General features: G+C 44.2%; 1 long non-coding RNA gene across 2 annotated transcripts; it reads left to right on the top strand.

Moving 5' to 3' along the window:
* The first annotated feature begins 1301 nt into the window (after positions 1–1301).
* LOC142010280 (uncharacterized) lies at positions 1302–20916 on the top strand. 2 transcript variants are annotated; one of them, XR_012644756.1, is made up of 4 exons: positions 1302–1432; positions 8031–8093; positions 14693–14790; positions 20316–20916. It is a non-coding gene; the product is annotated as an uncharacterized LOC142010280 (long non-coding RNA). The 2 variants fall into 2 exon arrangements; XR_012644755.1 differs by lacking the exon at positions 1302–1432 and adding an exon at positions 7335–7533.
* The last annotated feature ends 1403 nt before the right edge of the window (positions 20917–22319 follow it).

The following is a 22319-nucleotide window of genomic DNA, read 5'->3' as shown; positions in this document are numbered from 1 at the left end:
TGAGAGAGCAGCTAGGCAGTTTGGCCTCTCTTTATCAATAGACTGAATTGCCCTTTTGTGTGTGGATGTAATCTGACGACAGAAATTTTGCCAGAAGATATCTTCTGACAGCAACTTCTGTCAACAGATCGCTGTCGTGTTGACCTAGCCCTACTGAGCAAGATCAGAATAAGGCTTATTACTTTGCTTTTTTTTAAAACATTTGTGAGGTTACCTGTAGTTTGTTTTTTCCGAGCTTTTTAACCCCACCGAGTTTGGCCAAAATCCCTCCTGGGGATTGTTTAGTTGAATAATATCTTACCATTACTTTGCTTCGCAAGAGTATATATTCATTTCTGTATGTCAAATTAATGCTTCAAAGTACATGAGGTCACCAGCAGAATAAAGATTCCTACTGTCTAAAGGGTCAGCAAGATTATGATTTATGGGAACAGATCACCAAATCTGGAAGCGTAGGAATTGCCCCGCCGGCTCAGATGAGTGGTCCACCTATTCCGGTATCACATCTCTGACAATGACCAGTTCCAGATGCTTCAGAGGTATGCGACTGAAGGCAAGTCTGGATAACTTGCCCCACAGGGCATTTCCTCCAAATTGCCAGTAATTAAGCTTTGGTGATGCCCCAAAGTTTGTGGATTTATACCCTTTTGGGAGCACTGGCTCTTCTTCTGACTCATAAATACTTAATTGTTTTTCGGAATCTGCATGGCCTCACTCTTGGAAGCAATGCCAGGGGCAAGGTGGGAGGGAGGCCTGGCTCCACATCCCTGGAAAGGGCAGGGCCAAAAGCAGGTGCTTAGGGCAGTCACCCTGGCTCCCCTCCGCATTGTGCTTGGACCAGTGGTACAGCACTCTGCAGCATCTGAAAGGGGCCCAGAGCTCAGGCTGCTGCTGCTACTGCAGCAATGGCTGAAGCTCCAGGCTCCTTTGAAATACCAGGCATGGGGGCAACAAACCCCTTTGTCCCCTCTCCTCATCAGTGGGCCTGCTCATGTGGCAGTGAATTCCACAGTGTTACCATGTGTGGGGTGAAAAGATATTTCCTTTAAATGGTTTGAATTTGACACCTTTCAATTTCCTTGTGAGCCAGCCTGTTCTTGCAAGAGGGAGAACAAATGCACCCAATCTGCTTTCTCTCTATACCACAGTATATTCTGTACAGCTTTATCATGGCCCCTCTTATTTATCACCTCTGTAAAGGTAAACAGCCCCAAGTGTCTATTCATATGAGTTTTACCATATCCCTCATCATTCTTGTCAGACTCCTCTCTTTTTGCTATGTCTTTTTTGAACAGGAATAAATGAAGTACTGACGTCAAGGCCACAGGCAAGGAAAGAGGAATATAGAAAGTGCATCGTTCCCCTCTGGAGACTGTCAGAATGCTTAGTGCAGTCCTGAAAGATGCTTTCCTACTACATTGATAAGTATGGTGTAAGTATCTGAATCACAGATGATTACGACTGGAAGTCGTCTCCTCCAAACCCCTGCTCAGAGCAAAACTAACCCCAGCTAAATTATCCCAGCCAGGGCTTTGTCAAGCCTCTAAGGATGGAGAAAAAGAAATAGCATCTCACAGAAAGAAGAATGGTAAAAAGTAAAGCGAGTAACTTAAAATTAGTCTGGAGAGAGCGGGAATGTAGCCCGGGAAACAACCCTGCATGGGCCCCTGGGGACCACCATGATTCAAGGGGACAGTGTCAGATTAATAGGTTTTAATACAAAATATAGAAACAAAGTTTGCTTAATATGTTACAGGCAACACCTCAGATACTTACAGCTGAAGATCTTTAAAACTTATTAGTCGATTACTTAAAATGCCCAAACCTGAGCCATTCTTTTTAGGTGACAAATCTGAGGCACTGTCAGATTGAGGTTTCAGCAGACGGTTTAGAACAAATTGATAAACTAAACAGAGAGACGTCCTGAGGACCAGATGGCATTCACCCAACTGTTCTGAAGGAACTCAAATGTGAAATTGCAGAACTACTAACCATGATTAGTAAACTGTCCTTTAAACCAGCTTCTATACCAAATGCCTGGAAGATAATTAATGTGACGCCAATTGTTACAAAGGGCCCCAGAGCTGATCCTGGTAATTACAGGGCGGTAAGTCTAACTTCAGTACCTGGCAAACTGGTTGAAAATATAATAAAGAAGGGAGTTGTCAGACACACAGGTGAAGGTAATGTGTTTGAGAAAGAAAGTAAAGGGAAATCAAGCCTCATCAATCTGCTAGAATTCTTTGAGGGGGTCAACAAGCACGTGAACAAGGGAAATCCAGTGGATACAGTGTACTTAGATTTCCAGAAAGCCATTGACATAGTCCTTCACCAAAGGCTCTTAAGTAAAGTAAGCTGCCATGGGATGAGTGAGAAAGTCCTCTCATAGACTGGTAACTGGTTAAAATAGGAAACATAGGGCAGACATAAATGTTCAGTTTTGAGAATGGAAACTAGTGATGTCTCCAAGAGTCAGTAATGGGACCAGTCCTATTCAACATGTTCATATATGATCTGGAGAAAAGGGTAATCAATGAGATGGCAAAACAGGAAGATGATACAAAACTATTCAAGACAGTTAAGTCTACAGCAGACTGCAAAGAGCTTCAAAAGGATCTCACAAAACTGGGTAGCTGGGTAACAAAATGGCAGATGAAATTCAGTGCTGATAAATGCAAAGTAATGTATGTTGGAAAACGTAATCCCAACCCTACATATAAAATTATAGGGTCAAAATTACCAATCAAGAGAGAGATCTCAGGGTCATTGTGGATAGTTCTCTGAAAACATCCAGGCCATGTGTCACAGCAGTCAAAAAAGCAAACAGAATGTTAGCAATCATTAAAAAAGTTGATATATAATAAGACAGAGTATATCTTATTGCTGCTGTATAAATCCATGGTATGCCTGCATCTTGAATACTGCATGCAGATTCTGCCGCATCTCAAAATATATATATATACTGCAATTGGAAAGGATTCACAAAGGGGCAACAAAAATGATTAGGGATATATGGCTATATGAGGAGAGATTAATAAGGCTGGACTTTTCATCTTGGAAAAGGGCATAAGGGAGATATGACAGGAGGTCTATGAAGTCAGGACTGGTGTGGAAAAAGGTAAATAAGAAAAAGTTATTTACTCCTTCCCATAATACAAGAATTAGGGGGCATCACGAAATGAAGTTAAGAGGTGGCAGGATTAGAACAAATACAAGGAAGTATTTCTTCATAGTCAACCTCCCTGTCAGAAGGTGTTGTGAAGGCCAAGACTACAGCAGGGCTCAAAAGAGAATATAGCTCAGTAGCTGTTACTCAGCATGGGCACGGAATGGACAACTGGGAATGGATCTCTTGATGACATCCTGTTCTGTTTGTTCCCTCTGAGGCACCTGACACTGGCAACTGTTGGAAGACAGGATACTGGGCTAGATGGACTTTTGGTCTGACCCAGTGTGGCATCTCTTATGTAAAACGTGCATGGGGGGAGTTGGCTTTGTTTGCTATTTAAGGAGAGAGCCAGCTCTGAATGATTGCTTTGTCCTCCTAATCATTATTTTCCACTGCACCAGTCTTTGTGATATTGGAAGATTTTATCAGCAGCTATTTTGTATTTACTTCCAGTCCCCTGATGAAAATGCTGACCAGTGTCGGGCCTACTGCTGAACACTGCAAAACTCCACTAATACACCAGTTAACGATAATTCTCTTTTTTTTTTTTTTTTGGGGGGGGGGGGGCGAGGAGCTGTCAGTTAAACAGCTCTTAACCCATTGAACATGGGCAGTCCATTGATATGATTAAAAATTAGCAGTATACAATAATGACAGGATTCAAGTTCTTACACACAACTCATAGACACTGGAGGTGGAAAGGGTTTTTTATAAGGACATGTTAATTTTGGGCAAAATAAAAAATTTGTATAAATAAAATTTTCTCAGACTTACTACAACAGAAATGTTTCCATGATGGCCCTTTCAAGTGGCTTTTTAGATAACTAAATAATCCCTTAACAAGTTTTCTCATCCCCAGTGTGCGGACTTTCTGACAAGGTCTGATCCTGCTCCCATTTAAGTCTGTGGCAAGAGTCCCATTCACTTAAGTAGGAGCAGGATCAAGTCTGTAATGTACAAGAGCTGGAATTTTACTATGGAGAAGAGTGGTGGTTTCTGCCTTTTAAATGTCTTCCAATGGAGACAGGACGTTTTTCTAGCAATAAATTATACATTAGTCAAATACATTTCAGATTTACCCAGTGTTGCACAGGTCCTTAACTCCACCAAGGATTTCTTTGTTTTGAAATACAAGAAAAATGTACGTGCTTTAATTAAGAGACTATATTTTTCCACAATCCAGTGTTATTTTTATTAAGTTGATTTTTATTTAGGATTTCTTTTAAAAAGTGATTGTTAAAATTCATCCATATAATTTTAAATGGGTATTACATCCCAGTGTATTTTTTCCTCCATCCCTATAAACTTATATCATTTTCTCTGTTTTAACAAACAAGAGCTATACAGTAGACCCCGACTTACACCAAGGTTGCATTCTTGCACAACCCCATATAAGTCAAATTTCACATAATTCGGGGAGCCAGGGAACTGACCAGCACAACAGCACTGGTCAGTTTCCCAGCTCCTGTCAGTGGCAGGCAGCCAAGTATCTGACTCTGGGCTGCCTGCTACTTACAGGACAGGGGAAATTGACCAGCACTACTGCACTAGTCAGTTTCCTTGCTACCGTCAGGGATGGCAGCCTGATTCTTGCTGCCCCTGCCAGGATCCGGGACACTGGCCAGCACAGCAGTGCTGGTTTCCCCACTCCTCTGAGTGGTGGGAAGCTGGCACCTGCTCTGGGCTGCCCACCATTCATGGGAGCCAGGAAACTGATCAGAGCTGCTGCGCTGGTCAGTTTCCCAGCTCCCCTGAGTGGCAGGCAGCCTGGAGCCACCTGCCAAGTCCTCGCCACTCAGAGTCATATTAACCTGAAATATGCACAACTCGAGTGCATGTGTCTTAGGGTTGTACTGTAGCCAATTTGGTTTTCAATAACATTTTCTTCTAGTTTTCAGACCTTAAGCATTAATTCAGATGTGCCGAAACAGCACTACTCCACATTTCTCTGTTTTATTGCTTTTCTGCAAGGTTTATTGAGAAGCAGTTCTATTTCAGGTTCATCCTATTATTCTGGCTCATCTTGGTTCACTCTCTTTCAACATTCACTACATCATGTTAATTTTGAGGACTGTATTTGTTTTGAGGATTCTGTTTCTTTTCTTTTCTGTTTTGTTTTAATCCCATTCCAGGCTCATCCCATTTTCCTGGCATAACCAAACCCTTGTGTTGTTTTAATTTATGATAACAGGAAGCTGTATAGTGAATTTGGTGGTCCTAGCTCTTTCCATGTAGGAGGAGTTCTTGATTAAACAGACAAACCCTCTAGAATATATAGTAGATAAGTTATTAGGCCCAGTTCAAGAGTGTTTGGGTGAAATGCAATGGCCAAAGATATGCAGGTGATACTGAATGACCTAATTACCCCTTCAGATCTATGAAACCACAGATAATTCTAGTTACATACAAAATTAAAATTACATATTTAAGCTTTTATTATAGGCCAAACCCCTTTTAGAAAGATGAAACAATTCCTTCAGAACTGTAAAACTAAAAACTACTGACCTGACTAAAGGAGATCAGTCTTTGAAAGGAAAGGATCATTTAAAATGTTTGAGAAACTAAGAAATGCCTAAAATATGGGGGAGGGAGCTGTAGGTAGTTTCTTTTCATTAATCTGAACCAGTGTGTATAAAGATGCCTCCCAACCAAAAATCTGGGTCTAAACATGTCTGAACAGTGAGGGTAGAAGTTGCACTCCAGTCTTGAAGATTGAAACTCTCTGACTATTAGACCCCATGGAAGTATCCAACTATAGTGACACTACATAAAACATAATAATCAAACTACAGTGAGCCCTCATACAAGATAGATGGTTTCCTATTCAAAGACTGCCATTGTATGCTCCACAGGTGAAGCAAACAAACCAAGTCAGAGCCTAGGCCTACAAATCAGACCTGAGTGAACTACAGGTTATTAGCATGAGCTATAGATCAAAGGATGTAACCAAAACCAAAAAGACTGAATTCCGGAGACAGGAGGATTGTTTCTGCCAGACTTGTAGTGACCCTTTGGAATAGCAGTGTTATCATATGTGAGAAATAAAGAGTGTGGTTAATTAGTCACCAGGTTCAGTATGTAATTGGTTAGCAATGCTTAGTCCCGTCTTTGGGGAAAAAAATATGGCTAACTAAGCAGAGTGTAGTCCTAAACTGCTTCTGCTGACTGTAGTGACTCATCGGGAATGACATCACTTGTTATAGTACATAAAAAAGCAAGGTTTTCCATGGTTCTTTATCAGAGATTTTCCTTACTTCTCTGGAGTCACGCCATGATGGGGAGACATCTCCCAGGCCTGAACCTGTATTTAGACAGTGCTTATAACTGCATTGTTGCTAGGCTACAAAATAAAAAGGTATAATAAGTGCTTATATTGATATTTTGGATGTAACCAACACCACATGGCATTTTGGAATAATAAAAGAATGCCTGTGTGGAAACTGAGTCATTGTGGTAAATCGTAACTTATTAGAAAAATTATTCCCAACAAACGGTCCATTTAAAGAAGATTTTCTTTACCAAAGAATAAGGAGTTGTCCAGGGTTTACAGCCAGGGATGAAGAGCCCAGGTTTGTACGTTCAGCTGCTGGCCGCCTGGCTGTGCATCCTTAGAAAAGCTCATTTAAACTTTCTGTGCTTCAAATTTATTTATTTGTAACATTGTAACACTACTTGGCTAGGACACAGGATGCTGAAAGATTCAATTAAGGTATTATTCAAGTTCTGTGAGACCCTCGGATTAACACAGTGATTATTTAGGTTTCTGTTTTGTATAATCATCATAGTTAACTTCCACAAACTAGCTGATAAGATCACAATGATGAGTTTAGGCCTGCATGTAAATGAGCTTTGAAGGATGAAATCCCATGCATCATCTTGCCCTTGATTCACTTAGCAAGAGGAATCTAATCACATCACCTTTCATCATGCACGTAACTTCAGTGGCACTGTAAACGTGGGTATTAAGTATTCTGTAGTGTTGCTCTGTGCTGTTAAATAGCTCCTGGGTTGGAACCCAGAGGTAGCCGCAATTCAGAAGCAAATAAAGTGATCTCCCTGTACTGTTTGTTTATTAGTCCAAAAGGTCTTTATAGATTCAAAATACCTATTCTTATTTTAACTTGAGGAAGTGCGACAAAACAGGGTAGAAAATTGACCGCACAATTCCAGCTGCTGTAGAGAACAAAGCACAGCTCCAAACCAGAGGAGACGAACTTTTCCTCCTTTTCAACATACCTTCTGGACATCAAAACTAACTTTGTTTCTTTTTAACAGCTCCTGCCATAGTATTTAATGCAGCTTCCCTCAGAAGAACTACCAGTTCAGAGGTGAAGTTACTACCTCTCAAGAGACGTGCTTCAAAGGTAGTTCTAATTAGTCCCTGTTTAAGAAATCTGGTTAAAGCAAGTGAGTAGGTGTCACTGAAAATTGGAAATAATCTGTACAAACATGTTCTTTTCCTGGGTGATGGCTACACTAATTACACCTTGCTGGGTCATCATTTCATTTTACATAATATCTCTCGCCTGAGAACGCACACTGCTTCACATAAGCATCATCAGTGGAAACACTTTCGCAATTGGAGGTAGCAATGGATTAATTCCTTACTGTTGCCATGGGATGAGATCTAGCCTGTTCCACCTCAGGGCAGAAAAGAAAGTTTCCATTACCCTTTTTGTCAGCATAGGATATTGGCAACAAAGAGCTGAAATCACGTACATTCAAAAAAAAGCCTGGATACTGAACTCAAAACTAGGGCGCATCTCTGAAATACACAACCGGGTCAAAACAAATAAAACAAACTAGCAAAAAAAAATCTTTTCTATTAAACTATTCAGTTCTTTTTTTCTCTTTCAACCAGTGTTGGCCTCATCTTTTTACATCACTGCTTGGAGGCCAGTGCCACAGTCCCTAAGCAATGCAGGTAAAGAAACGACAACGTGAATAATGCTTTCTGCTCGATTCCATGTTATAACCTCTCTGCCTAACTGTGGTTCAGCCCGGTGTCGGTGCAGCAATGGTTTATTAATGTGATAGTCTATATTCAACTTACATTGCATCTAATCAAAGCTTTGCGACCTCTCAGAAAACAAAGGATTCTCTCATGTGAATATGTTATTAGCATATTAAAAGGGATTGATTCCACCCAGGTATAAAAGGTAGTTCCATGGGCTTGTTATTTTTTATGCAAGGTGTTTGTGTGCAGAGCTTGACAGTTAAAATGAACTCATGCCTTTGACTTGATCAAAGCCTTAATTTTAAGGATGAACACAAAGGAGTACAAGTTGGGCAAGTGGAAAGACATTATTTAGTATAAGCTAATGAAAGAGGGAATGAGATGAATGTTTATTTGGATGTAACAGCCAGAAGTGAGGATGTACTCAAAATAGGATTGGTTCGCCTCACCACACACATTTTATTTAAGCATAACTCTTGATTTATGTCCACAAAAGCATAAAAAGCAGCAAGCACAATATTTCTGACAGGAATATGTGATGGCAAATCTGGACAGAGAGATGAAGTTGCCACCCAGGATACGTACTGCACGAGGATTACACCCAGGGTGCGTCTGCACTAGGAACTAACGTCGAAGTTAACTTTGAAGTTTGGCTATACATCAAAGTAGCCAGCAGAGAGTCTACACACATTTTCCCTTACTTCCAAGTTGACTTCGAAGTAGGGAGCCCAACTTCAAAGTCCTTACTCCATTGCCGGTGTGTGTAGACACTTTACTTCAAAGTAAGAAACTTCATAGTTATTTTTGTAGTGTAGACACAGAGCTAGAGACACAAACCTCAGAATCATGTCAGGAAGAAGAGGTTTCTATACTCTGAAGCAGATTTATATTCACACACATATTGTGGCAGGTTTAGAGGTGAAATAAAGCAAGAGGACATAAGTCTGGGGCTAGAGGAGTCTAAGCAGTTGCAACATGCATACATAGTGACCCAGAAGAGTGCCATCAAATTAGAGAACTTCAAATTTGGCCCACCCTCTCAGGAGCTATTCACTTTGCCTTTACTCTGCTGGAGTCAGAATCAGGTGGTTTGGATAAAGATGAAAACCTTTGGGTGGTCATCTAAACTAACTGCATCTAGGCCAACCCATTGCTAACTGCTACATGTCATGTTAATTTAAAACAAATGCCAGCAGACCATAAAGCATTTGTAAACTTTGGCAGCAGTCACTGGGTGTTTGTAAATGCAGCAAAAATGTATATGGCATAAGTGTAAAATTAAAGGGAAAATATCAATGTCAGTTCAAAGATACACAAAGAGGATGCCTTCCCCAATCCAAAAGTCCTAGGATCACAGGCCTATAGCAACCGTTTGGGACATGGTGCCACACAAAGTTTGGATGGTGTCTAGAAGTCTTTTCTTCTGTGACTAATTGGGAAGGTTTTGTCTTCTGTGTGTTAGCCCAGAACTATAGAACATCTCATGAAGCTGAAACAAAACATCTATGTAGAGTAGCTTTGATGAAACCAACCCCTGATGTGTCTTGACCTTGGATCTGCAAGCACAACCAGACTCCAGTCCTTTGGCTGGCAGCCTACAGAGACCCACAACTCCCAGTCACAGTCTGCAACCTTATTGGCAGAATCCCAGAGCAGCTGATTGGTTGGCTGGCCCTACTTAAACAAGTATCAGGACCAGGAATCTGGCTGAATGACTAGGCACCACCCTGTTCTGGACTGCATGTCTTGTTCATCCTGCTCCTTGATTTTCTAGCACCTGTAGGTTTATGATTCTGACCTCCAGTTTGTCCCCGGACTCTGACTTGGCATGACTCTCACTCTGAGTCCCAAGTTGTCTATTTCTTCTGACTGCCTGCTATCCTCACCCAGTAGAGTCCTAAACACCTGTCTTGTGATTGTGGACTCTGGCTCTGACTGTTAGGTTTGGCCACCCACAACTTGGCCATGACACTGAGGAGGGTAACAACTATCTTTTGCATATTCTCAACTCTGCTCTTTACAAAAGATTTTTTTGTTATTATTAGAGTTACATTAGCCCATAGGGGCTTCAGCTGAGATCCTTGTGCCAGCCACTGAATACCAACAGAGCAAAAGGTTACCCATCCTGGAACACTAATAATCTAAATACATAGACAAGGAGAGGGAAAGAGAACAGATACACTGAGAAGTGAAGGAAACTCTGCTGTCCTGATCTTCAGTCCAGTGTATGCGTCTCCCTTCTAGGGAGATTTACTTTGCTAATCGTAACAATTCATTTAGGTTGGCTAGCTTGAAATAAGTTATGCAATTTGCATTGTGCCAGCTACATAACTTATTTTGAGGCTTCTTATTTCAAAGCCGGTACAGGTTACACTGAACCGGAGTTCGAAATAAGTACTTATTTTGAGCTTCCCAGTAACCTGGGTATGACGAGGGTTAATGGGAACAAAACCTCGCACTCGGTGTTTGGACACCCTCACGGTTTCTATTTTGGAATACACCTTTTGGGATACAAATAGTGTAGCCTTAGCTGAAGAGTTTTCATCTCCTCCACAACCTCATTAGCAGCAGGTGCCTTCTTGGCATGACTAGTAGGAACATCATGTTGTAGTTTGATGGAGACTTACATTGTCAAGGATTTTTACCACCAGAAGTGGGGAGCACGCACAGGTTCCTTTCTGCATATTTAGCTATGTGCCAAGTGGTAAGCTTCGTAGCTTACGCACTCAGCTCCCTCTCTGAGTCACTGTGTGACTGAGCAACTGCACACTTCTGTGCCTCAGGTTACTCATTTTAAGGCAGAGATAATAGTCTCCCTGAGATAGCTGAGTCTTTCAAGGAATCAAGGAAGCTTTTTAAAAAGTTGTGGGGGGGGAGGGTGTTTTAGGAATGCCAAGTGCTGTTGTTAAACATGGGGGGTGGAATTAACAAGTATACATTTCTAGAATCTCTAATATTTTCCTTTTCCAGGTCCAAATAGCAATGGTTCCATTTCTGGCTATCTAGAATTCCCCCAGTTCAACCCATGCGGTGTACCTCTTGGTGTACTCTTCTCAAGTGGCAAAAGAATGCTGGAATGTACCACAAAATTTCTGCTTTTCTGATACATGTGTCTAACCTTTTTTTTTTAAAAAAAAAATTCAGGACAGAAATGCACCTGTGGCCTAGAATGCATTCTTGCTAGGGAGACATTCTGGTAGTTCCATCTGGTTATATATAGGATAATAAATGGGGACAGATGCAATGCTGAAGTTATGATAAATCAATTGAGGGAGCTAAATAGTCTAATGACACCCACAGCAGCAAAGTTGGACTGGGTAGAATTCAGCCCAAAGGTGAAACATAAACTAAGGCAGCCTGCAGCACTAGGAAATTTGGGAAACCTAGACACATTTCTTACTGTACCGATGACAGAATTTAAGAAGATCTGTCCTGACGGCAGCTTTAGTACGGTGGCACCTCGACAGGTTTCCTACAGCTATCGTTAAGACACCACTAGCTTTGCCGACAGAGAGAGGCAAAGGGACAACTGCCCCGGGGCCTTGTGAGGGCCAGGGGCTCAGAACCACTAGTGCCTCTACTGCTACAGTGTGGTGGCCAGAGCCCCCAGCCTTTTAAATCACCACTGGAACCCCAGGCAGCCCGGAAGAACAGTCTGAGTATGGCTAGCCCCAAGTCCCACCCGTTCCTGAGTGTGGAACCACCACACCCCAGATTGCTCTGGGGTCAGCATGTCTGTCAACCCATCCGCATTATTGGCCTTGTTTGTTTTCTGGGGGCTACCGAGAGGTGAACAGAGGACAACGCAGTTCAAGGTGTCACCCTTAAGTACAGGGCTTTTGGCTAGTGAGACCACCCTCTAAGCTGTGGCATCAAGAGGTGCCGTGGGACTGAGGGCAAGATGGGAGGGTAACCAGGCTCTCTGACGCTAGAAGGGGCGGGGCTTATAGCAGTCAGTTCCAAATCCCCATGCTCCCTCTGAAACGCCCACAGAGCAAGTGCACAGTGCTCCGTGATGTTTCAAAGGGGCCCAGAGCTTCAGCTACAGGGATGGCCAGAGCCCTTGGCCTCTCTGAAATGCTAGGCCCAGGGCAATTGCCCCCTTTGCACCACCTGGTGGACCAGCCTCTGCATTTACAGCATATGCTATAGTGCATGTGACCCTGTGCACTCACAAGAGACTTGAACCTACAGTCTTCTAGCCCCAAATGGGGGATTTGTCCTATAAGCTATAGACACTGTATGCACAGCAGTCACCGCATTTGCATATTAGTAATAAAAGTGAACACTGGTGTCTTACTTGAAATTCAAGATCAGAGGAGGCCTCACAAAGCCCTCCCCTGAATGATCAAAACGGCAGCTCTGTGTTGCTGTTTGCCTTCCTAGAGCAGCCCTTAAATGCCCTGTTTGAAAGCACTCAGCAAGTGTGCTTGCTCCCTGGTGCAGCTGTGCCCTTGCAGTTGGTCTGAGCTTTCAGTGTCCCAGCAGCTGTTGGGAGTCACGCTGAAGCGTGGGCTGCAAATATGGGGAAGAAAGAAAATCCACATGCAAACAGAACCCTTTCGTAGAACTGAGTCCACACATACTGTCCTGCAAACTCACCTTGTGTAAAAGTCAGTTACAGCTCATATGGCTGGAACTATTACGAGGGGAGAATCAGGCTGTTAATTTAGTGGCAGAGACATAAGTTGCGCTAATATTTAAGCGGCTGCCATGAATTACATCCATGTCTGAAGCTTGTACCAAATCATATTTTCCTACTCTGTGAGCTAGTCACCTGTTGACCAATTGCTCTGAGGCAGTTGTTCATTGTTGTCCCGAGAGAGAAATAACTGAAGCTGACACACCATTTCCCTCCCTCGCTAATATAGGAAAGAGCTCACACTGTGACCGACTCCTGTTAGAGATCACACTAAGACCTGACATTGAATCCATCAGGGTCTGTCCAGATAGACCTTTCAAGTGGTTGGGTGCCCCTGTTACCATGGTATCTGACCTGAGCACCTCATGATCTTTAATGTATGTGAGGCTAGTCCCATTTTAAGGAGAGCGAGCTGAGGGACAGAGGGTGTGAGGTACACAGGTGCCTAAACATCAACTACAGAACCAGTTTTAGGCTCCGGTACAATCCATGAAACCCACACCTAATGCTGTAGATGCCCAAACTCCCTTGGTGACTACGTTTCTGCCTCTGTGCATGCAGGTTTCTGCCACCCTTTAAGCGTCCAGCTGCCTATCTCCCGCCGAAGCCCCAGCAACCATCCACCAACTGGGGGGAATCAGACATTCTTCTGCCTAAACTGCATCCAGGACCTAGTCTACACCTACCTAATTGGGGCCCATCCCCAATCCAGCTGGAGCAGGAGGTGGGTGGCCACCATGTAACAACTCCAGGAGTCGGGGCTTTATAGAACACACCAGTTAAGGCAGGACGCTCTCTATAAAATCATGTGAGTTGGCAGCCCTGCGAAGGCCAGTCCAAGGCCTAGTCACCATGTAAATCCTGCTTAATCTCTGAGGGCTTAGACAGGGCCTAGGCCTTGTGCCACAGGAAAATTTCAGCCTGGGGAATTAAGAGAACCCACTCTCTCTACCAGGCAATGATTCTGACATCATATAACATACTTTTCCCAAGACATTTTCCCTTGTAAAATGGGGTGCTGCTATTAACTGTGAGGACTTATTAGCTCATCTTCACTCAAGACCGTCTAAGTAGAGTGTCCAGTTCAGAGTCAGCAAGACTTCCATGAACAGTTGGGTTCTGCTTGGGAAAACCAAACTCTGGTTTTGCTGGTGCAGCAGGAAAGCGTGTGTAACTATGCATATACTTTCCGGCCTAAACTCTACCTAGCCATTGCATCCTTGCAGCTACTTAACAGCTCTGGAGAATGGGTAGAGACCTGTGTTGGATTTATGCTAGGTCCACTTGCATTAAACCACAGCAAGCAAAGCAGACCCACTACCTCCTCTGACAGGAGAGGCAAATAAAAGAAAAAGCAGGATGCGCACATCCACTCCTGTTCTGACAGCCACATTCCAGCTGTGAAGAAGTGTGCTTTCTGCCAACAAATCAGGAATCTGCAGGTCTCTGATGCCATTCCCACATGCAGACGAGTGTTGCTAATGTATTCACTGTTGACAGAAAAGGCTTGTTGGGTAGTTTATGGCACTTTCTGTACTTTCCTCTCAGAGTTGTAAAACAACCTCTGCTCTAGTTACTAAGAAACTTTTTGGCTAGTATGGCTACATCCAGAAGTATCCAGAAGAACTAAAAAGCTATTGAAAGACACACAGAGATAACCGGTAGCATATTATAGATCTTGCTTTGAGGAAGGAAAATTAAATAGCCAGCTGTATATGTCCCATATTTATTTGTCTGATCCTTTTGTTACCTGAATTCAATGTAATTTTCACTCGGACATGCTCTGGTCTTCAACATGAAAAAGCCACACAAGACTCCATTGCTAATTTATTGCTCGGTTTCTCTGATTTGGCAGCAGTACAAATGTTTAATCAGACTGGATGAGGTGGTGTACAGTAAGCTTAGCCTTTTGCTGTATTTATAGTATCCTGCTGTCAGAAGGGAGGCAATTCATTCACAGGCTGATCTTCACGATGATGGCACAGAGAATGCACTGTTTGGAACGGGCTGCCTTTACTGAAGGTATGTGTCATGTGTGCACTTTCCAGGCACTCTGTTTTATTTCTCAAAGTATTTCAAAGCAGCTGGGGGAATGACACACCATACATGGAAAGACAGACGTGAAAGGGAAAACATCACAACGTTCCAGAGCTGATTAGGGACATTTCTCTGGGACGCCCACATCCCAAGAGGGTCTGGATTCTTAGCCTATCATACAGCTGCAGAGGGTTTGGAACCATTTTTACAGTGGGGGTGCTAAGAGCCCGTGATCCCAACTGTAAACCATAAAGGAAACTACTTCAAGCCACGCCCCCACACCCCTAGTTCCAGTGCCTACGTACAGCAGCTTTGTACTGCTCAGGCCGTGTTGAGCTGGAGCAGAAGGATCCATAAGCAATGCACAGTGTGATTCATGTTACTCGCACACAGCCATGCACTGGGGGCAAGTCAAGGGGGGAAGGAACATGTCTCTGCACTCCAGCAATCCCTATGGAACTATTCCGGCCAATGAAACTTTGGCAGCTCTAAGTTATACCGGGGCCCAAAATGGCCTTTAGTTGATCCCGGGATCAGGAAAGCAGGAGACCTTTTACTGTGCAGGTCTGCTCAGCTGCAGATGGGTTTCAAACCCAAATCACAGGAGCTTTTTTAAAAAAAAATATGTTTAAGGCCTGCCCAAACTGGGACCAGAACAATGCTGGTTTTAAGCTGGGTTGAACCCTGTTGATGCTGGCAAGACTCCTCCCTCCCCTAGGGTGGCATTGTGCTATTAAAACATGGCATTAAACATTGCCCACAGAGGTTATTATAGCCCACTGGGGCTAGCACAGATATGGACAAAATGGCCTGGCTCCACACTGGTTAGGGATATCATACTAATAGCCAGCAAACACACACGAGAATGACTCCACTCTCTTGCTCTGCTTTCCCTCACAAGTAAAAAGCCCCAAACCCCAAATCTCTCAATACCTAGCTGAGGTCAGCACTTTGGCAACTGGCTAAAGCTTACAGCTGGAAAATCTGAGGGGTTACAAGAGGAGGCACAGACTTGAAGGAAACTTGTCTCCTTAATAGCCTCCCCATTATCAAAGGGCATCTGTCTCCGGCTTTAAAAATCAATCTGCAGCCTTGCAGTTCTTTGGGATTCAGTCCTATTGGATGCAAACAAAGCCACGCTGGAGGGAAAAAGCTTGGTAATCACTGCCGTGATTTTAATAGATGTTAACACCAAATGGAGGAACACCTTATGCTTATGCAATACATCGAATTCAAACTGTGGGACTTTTGTAGAACAAGCTTTTATTAATAGCCTGCATATCCCAAGCTTTCCCCACCCCTTGTTCTCACGAGTTATTTTTTCTGCACAGCTTTCCATAATCAGTCAAGTTTGGGAGCAGATTAGGCCAACTGGTGGGATAAATCCCCCACAGATGAAAAAATGAGAAACAACAACAACTCAAGAGCATTTCTATAAAAAGTTTAGAACATGTGCAGTGCATTGTGGGAAGAAATGTGACCAGGCACGTAGATCTTTCCCTTGCTGAGAAAAGCTGAATAATGTGGGGCTTTCTCAAACTTGTGCCAAGTGGTTCCTCGGCAGTTGCCTACAGAGCAGAATGAGATGAACATATTGCTTAAATCACCCTCATTGAAGAGAATGTAACCACCTGAGGGGTAAGGTGCTATTCAGCTGAAGCAAAGTAATCAAGCCAGACCTTTAGTTCATTTGCTATTTACCTGTGAAGTTCTGGATACCGTCAAGGAGACCTATTTGTTGGTGACAGTTGCCCGACTATGATATTGCATAGCAACATCAGCACAGCTACCCCAGCACAAATGCTTGCAATGGTATCCTGGTCCCTCTGAAGTCAATGGCAAGACTCCCAGAGAGCCAGAATTTCACCACGAGTGGGTAAGCCACAATGTGTGCTTGCGCATCACTTATGCCCTGATGCACACAGTTACGCTGGTGTGCAAAAAGCCACAAATGAATGTTGCCTGAGACCATTAGGGCTTGAAAAGGCCCTTCAGCCCATTTACTCCAAAACCAAAACACATGGCTCACACATCAAAGCCAGAGAAGAATGCACATAGCGGGGCAGGGGTAAGGGTTCTCAGACTGAGCAGAGCTCTTTTTCTGCCCAGCAATCCCAGAACTTTCTTCCAGCCCAGCCTTTTTGTGGAGGTTTCTGGTAATTGAGTGCATCTGTGTAGCTTTCTTCCCCTGGAGCCCCTGAGGGAATTATTCCTCAGTCTCCTAGGCCAGGTCTACACTAGGAAGTAAAATCAATTTTAAATACGCAAATCCAGCTCATAAAATTGCATAGCTGGAGTCAACATAGCTAAGATCAATTTTGCCACTGCCTACATAGCGGGAGCTCGACGAGAGAAACTCTCCCATCAACTTCCCTGACTCCTCACTACTGCCAGAAGTACTCAGGTCGACAGCGGCACCATGACAGTTCAATTTAGGGCATCCCCAATAGCCGCACTAAACCAAACCCCAGGAGACCGACTGCCTGCGAGTCCATCTTCCTCTAAGTGTAAACATACCCTTAGTGCCTTCTGTTACCAATACTTACCCTAGGGTTGTGGGGGAGGGAACATGGCTATGATAGCCTCCCTGTGAATCCCATCTCACAGCCCTACAGTCCAAACATTCTCCTTTACCTACCAAACTGATACAGCATTAGTGGGAGCAGAAGAGGATTCTCCCACTCCACTCATGTGCCTTGGTTCGAAGCTGGCAAGAGCTGAGAGGATAGGCCCATTTGTAGGCATGTCTTATCCATGATTCAGATGCTGAGATTTCCAGTAGAGGTTGGCACCAACTATCAACTACCGCAAGCTGGAGCAACTGCATGCTGAAAGGAACTGGACTGAGACCAGGCAATTCACTGTATGTAGGAGGTCATTGCATATTTGCTTGATGACACTGTCTGCTGCTTTTCCAACCCATGTTCTCAGAGGACATATCTACCTTCAGCGTGAAAAGCAATACATCCACCATCACCCCTTCTCTTCAGTACTGTACGGCCATGTGTTCAGAGACCATTTAATGCTCTCTCTTCACAAGCTTCTTCTGGGGAGCCAAGGGCTTTGCATATAAACAGGGTAGCATGAAGAGGCACATTTACTCTTACAGCCCCCGCACTGCACCTTGTGTCTATGTTACTGCTATCATCGGCTCCAGAGTCTTCCCTACATCTCTCGCTGTGTCTTCCCTGACCCAGTCCTCCCAGCCTGCTAATCAAGTTCAAACACCTTCCAGGGTAACCAACAGAGCCAAATGAAAACCCAGCAAAACTAAATAATTCTCCCGACCCCTTGGGCTACTGGCATCTTCTTCAACTTACAAATACTGTCTCTGGGCTCCCTCCCACAGGAGCCTCATCTGCTTCCAGTGGGTCTGGTCCACCTCCTGTTGGCCCAAACTCAGCCCTCTCAACAGGGGGTTTCTCTTCATAGGAGAATCCTACCTCCTCTGCAGTTTCTCCCTGGGCCCTCCTCCTTTCTGGGGTCCACCATATGGCTCCATTCCACCCTTACAGACTGCCTACCCCCAGGACTCTCCCAGACAGCACAGAAAGTCCTTCTGGGCTCTCTCACCTCAGCAGCATTCAGCTCTGTTTAAGTGGCCTTCTGCATCTGAGCCCTATCGCTAACTCCAGTACACCCAAGTGGGATCACTAATTGCCCCTTGATGGCTACATGAGTGCAAGGTTGAGAGGTAACTGCTAAGCCCCAGGCCGACCTAAGCCCAGCTTATTTTAAAGACCCAGTCAGGCTATACTTTCAGTCTGCAGTGTAGAGAGGGATTGGTTTTGAGCATCAGCAATATGATCAATGCTATGCACACAAGATTACAATCTAATTCAAAAGACAGATATGTATGTATGTCAACAGTGTGATGCTGTTGCAAAAAAGAAAAAAAATACCAAAAAACCAAACATGATTCTGGGATGCATTAACAGGAGCATGGTGAGCAAGACATAAGAAGTCATTCTTCTGCTCTACTCTGCGCTGGTTAGGCCTCAGTTGGAGTATTGTGTCCAGTTCCAAGCACCACATATTAAGAAAGATACAGAAAAAAATTGGAGAAGGCCCAGAAAAGAGCAACAAGAATGATTAAAGGTCTAGGGAACATGAGCTATGAGGGAAAAATTGAACTTGTTTAGTTTAGAAAAGAGAAGACAGAGGGGACATAACAGTTTTCAAGTACTTAAAAGGTTGTTACAAGGAGGAGGGAGAAAAATTGTTCTCTTTGGCCTCTGAGAACAGGACAAGCATCAGTGAGTTTAAACTGCGCCAGGGATGTTTAGGTTGGACATTAGGAAAGCAGTCCTAATGGTCAGGGTGGTTAAACACTGGAATAAATTGCCTAGGGGGATTATGGTATCTCCAACACTGGAGATATTTAAGAGCAGGTTAGATGGACACATATCAGGGATAGTCTAGAGACTCTAGACAGTGCTTAGTCCTGCCTTTAGGGCAGTGGGCTAGACTCGATGACCTCTTGAGGTCCCTTCCCGTCTTAGTGTTCAATGATTCTATGTACTGAGTGACTGTGTAAGCTTAAAGAAGTAGAGATATCTGGGAGAGATCACCAATGAAAAACTTTACAGAAGATTTGTCTTTCTTTACTCTTTGGCTTGCTTCCTTGCAATCAGTGCTTAAAAACATGTCCAGTGATGCATGGAAGAGCATGAAATTTTGAGCATATACCCTGAACTTCCTGGAAGGTACAGATCCTGGTGAATTAAGCAACGTATATGCATGCACACAGTGTGAAGATACACTTCAAAAATGCATTCATCTATATTATTTATGCATGAACACGTACATAAACTCTACACATCCAAAGAGAAAAATGCCATCCATGAACATAATTATACACACACATATGTAATGCATATAGTCAAAATTCTTTGTGAGGTATCATGCTATAATAATTTCACATATCTTATTTTTACACCCAAAAACAAAATTAAAGTATATTAAGGTTAGGAAGTCAAGCACTGTAAAAAGTAGGATATGCAAGAATTAAGTTAACCTGCGCATCCTCTCTCTTTCTCCAGTCCTCCTACCTCATTCACTAAAACAATACAACATCCAAGTTTTGCAACTAATGTGGAAAGAGTACTACAGGTTAAACTACTCCCATCTGACACCCTCGGGATCCGATCAGTGCTAGACGAGAGAATTTGCCAGACCATGGGAGGTCATATTGTCTAGAGGATTACCACCGTTTCCACTTCTTACTGGGCTCTTAGAAGACATATGCAGCACTTCATTAGACTAAATCTCCCCCGTGGCAACTTCGAAGTGTCAAACTTCAAAGTGCCAGCTTGCGTGTAGCCACGCGTCAGCGAGGGGGACTTCGAAGTGCCCCTGATACTTTGAAGTCCCTTTACTCCTGGCCAGAGACATGAAAGATGCGTGTGAGTATGTGAAAGAGAGGCTTATGATCATGCACAAAGATGATGTACTGAAGTGATAGATAACCTGAACATTTTCCATTAATTTATTGTCTTTTATGTCTCTAGCTGAATGGGTGTTCCAGCCATGGCCAGGCATGTTGTCCTCCGCATTGCTAAGATAAAAATAAATCTTTCCATAAACACACTGCTGTATTCTCCTGTGGCCAAAGATGACTCCTAATAGAATCACTCATAGGATTTTGGAATACAATAGCTCATTTATCTGATGGTGGAAATTCAGTTCCAGACGGTTGTCTTTTCTCTCTGAGGCATCTAAGTTTCCAGAGGTTAGCTGTTTGAAAGAATTGCTTAATGAATAAATTTTGAAGACAGGGTTCACCACCACAAAGGCATTGTGAAGCTGCTCCTTTCCATGAGTTATTCAGAGACAAGAGAGCTAGGACTGACTTCCTCAGAATTAATCAGCATCTCAATAGAACATTTGTTCCCAGGTACCCTGGTGGGTGTGCCCACACCCACCCACCCACCCACCATTGCATGTTTCATTGACTTGCTGATTAGCATGTATTCCCTCCAAGCTGACATTGCCCCTGTCACCAGAGGACAAAGAAAGAGGTGGAATGAAGAAAGAATAGAATGCGTTCCACGATGGGTCTGAACTTTGAACTCCTTCAGTAACTACTGCGTCTGGTGACCAACTCCATGAATAAACTTGTAGGCATGGCTTTATTGGTGAGTATTCGTTATTTGTAATGTGGTCCTATTCCACCTCACATTGTATTGTGAAAACAAAGGTTGTCAGTTAAGGTGACCATATTTCCCTAGGCCAAATACAGGACACCCTGGAGGAGGGGATGCAGCTCCTCAGCTGTGGCTGCCAAGCAAGTGCAGCTCCGTGCTGCCCCATGCCACAGGGTGCCGGAACAGGAGTGGGAGCTCCCTGGTTGCAGGGGCGGTTGCCCTACAGAAGGTGTGGGGGGGGGGGTCACCAGGTGTCCCACACGGCTGGGTTCTCGGAATGCTGCAGAGATGCTCCCTGGATCCAGTGCAGGCTGCCCTGTGGGGGCTGCCTTCTGGTGGATGGGGGGCACTCCCTAGCAGCAGGGGGAGGCTGTGGCTCCCGGCTGCCCCATGTCTCTGGGCACCAGGAATGGAGCCACCACCCCACAGGGGACCTTCATGGCTGTTCCATGCCTCAGGATGGTGGCAATGGGGCTGCTGCCCTGCAGGAGAGCTCCCCAGCTGTGGGGGCTCCCTAGCTATGGAGGCAGCTGCCCTGCAGGGGTGAAGGGACAGCTACACAGGAAGCTGTCCTGTGGCTGGTATTGGGCTACCTCCCCGCAGTGGTCTCCCCAACTGCTGGGGCAGCTGCCCCACAGAGGGGCTGCCCAGCACTGCTGGCACACCAGGTCCCCCTTAAAATCTCAGAGGGGGGACAAAAACCACTGCCCTACCCCACCTCTATGGCAGGGCCCCTGGCTCCCTCTCCTTTTGCTGCCTGTACTGGCAGTCAGTACATGCTACACATGCTCCAGCCAGCTACTGATTGATTTTACCTGCAGCTGCACTGACCTGGGGAAAGGGCGGCTCAGTGGGGGAGTGAATATGTGGGACAATTAGCGCTTTCGTTAAAAAAAAAAAAAAGTGGGATGCCTGCCTGTAATATAGGTCTCTCCTGGTAAAACAGGATGGATGGTCACCCTATAGGCAGTGGACCAGGTCCAATCAGAGCAAACCTGTGCTACTGCAAGCCAGTGTTACCTTTGGCAAATAAGCTGGTCTTGCCTACCTACCCAGGCTCGTTCTCAACTATGCACAGCTTTGCTGCCAAGAGAGTGAAGATGGCACAGCATTAATCTCGACCTGCTAGTTCTCACAGGGCAAAGGGGAAAAATGGAAACCATTCAACCCCACGTTCCCCATTTCTATACAAAACAAATCCAGCACAGGTTGTGGCAGTGCAAACTGTGATCAGCGGGGGGAGAAGTAGGCCTCAGTCCTACCTATCCAGCTGGGAAAGGATTTGAAGTTCTGCAACCATTCAGCTCCTGGGATTCTTGGCAGGGACTGGTAATAACACTGGTGATGCAGATAAGGCCTTGCTTAGGA

This window comes from Carettochelys insculpta, chromosome 3, assembly GCF_033958435.1.
Source record: "Carettochelys insculpta isolate YL-2023 chromosome 3, ASM3395843v1, whole genome shotgun sequence".
Taxonomy (NCBI): domain Eukaryota; kingdom Metazoa; phylum Chordata; order Testudines; family Carettochelyidae; genus Carettochelys; species Carettochelys insculpta.
Note: the sequence above shows the minus strand (reverse complement) of the source record. Positions and strands in the feature narration are given on the sequence as shown.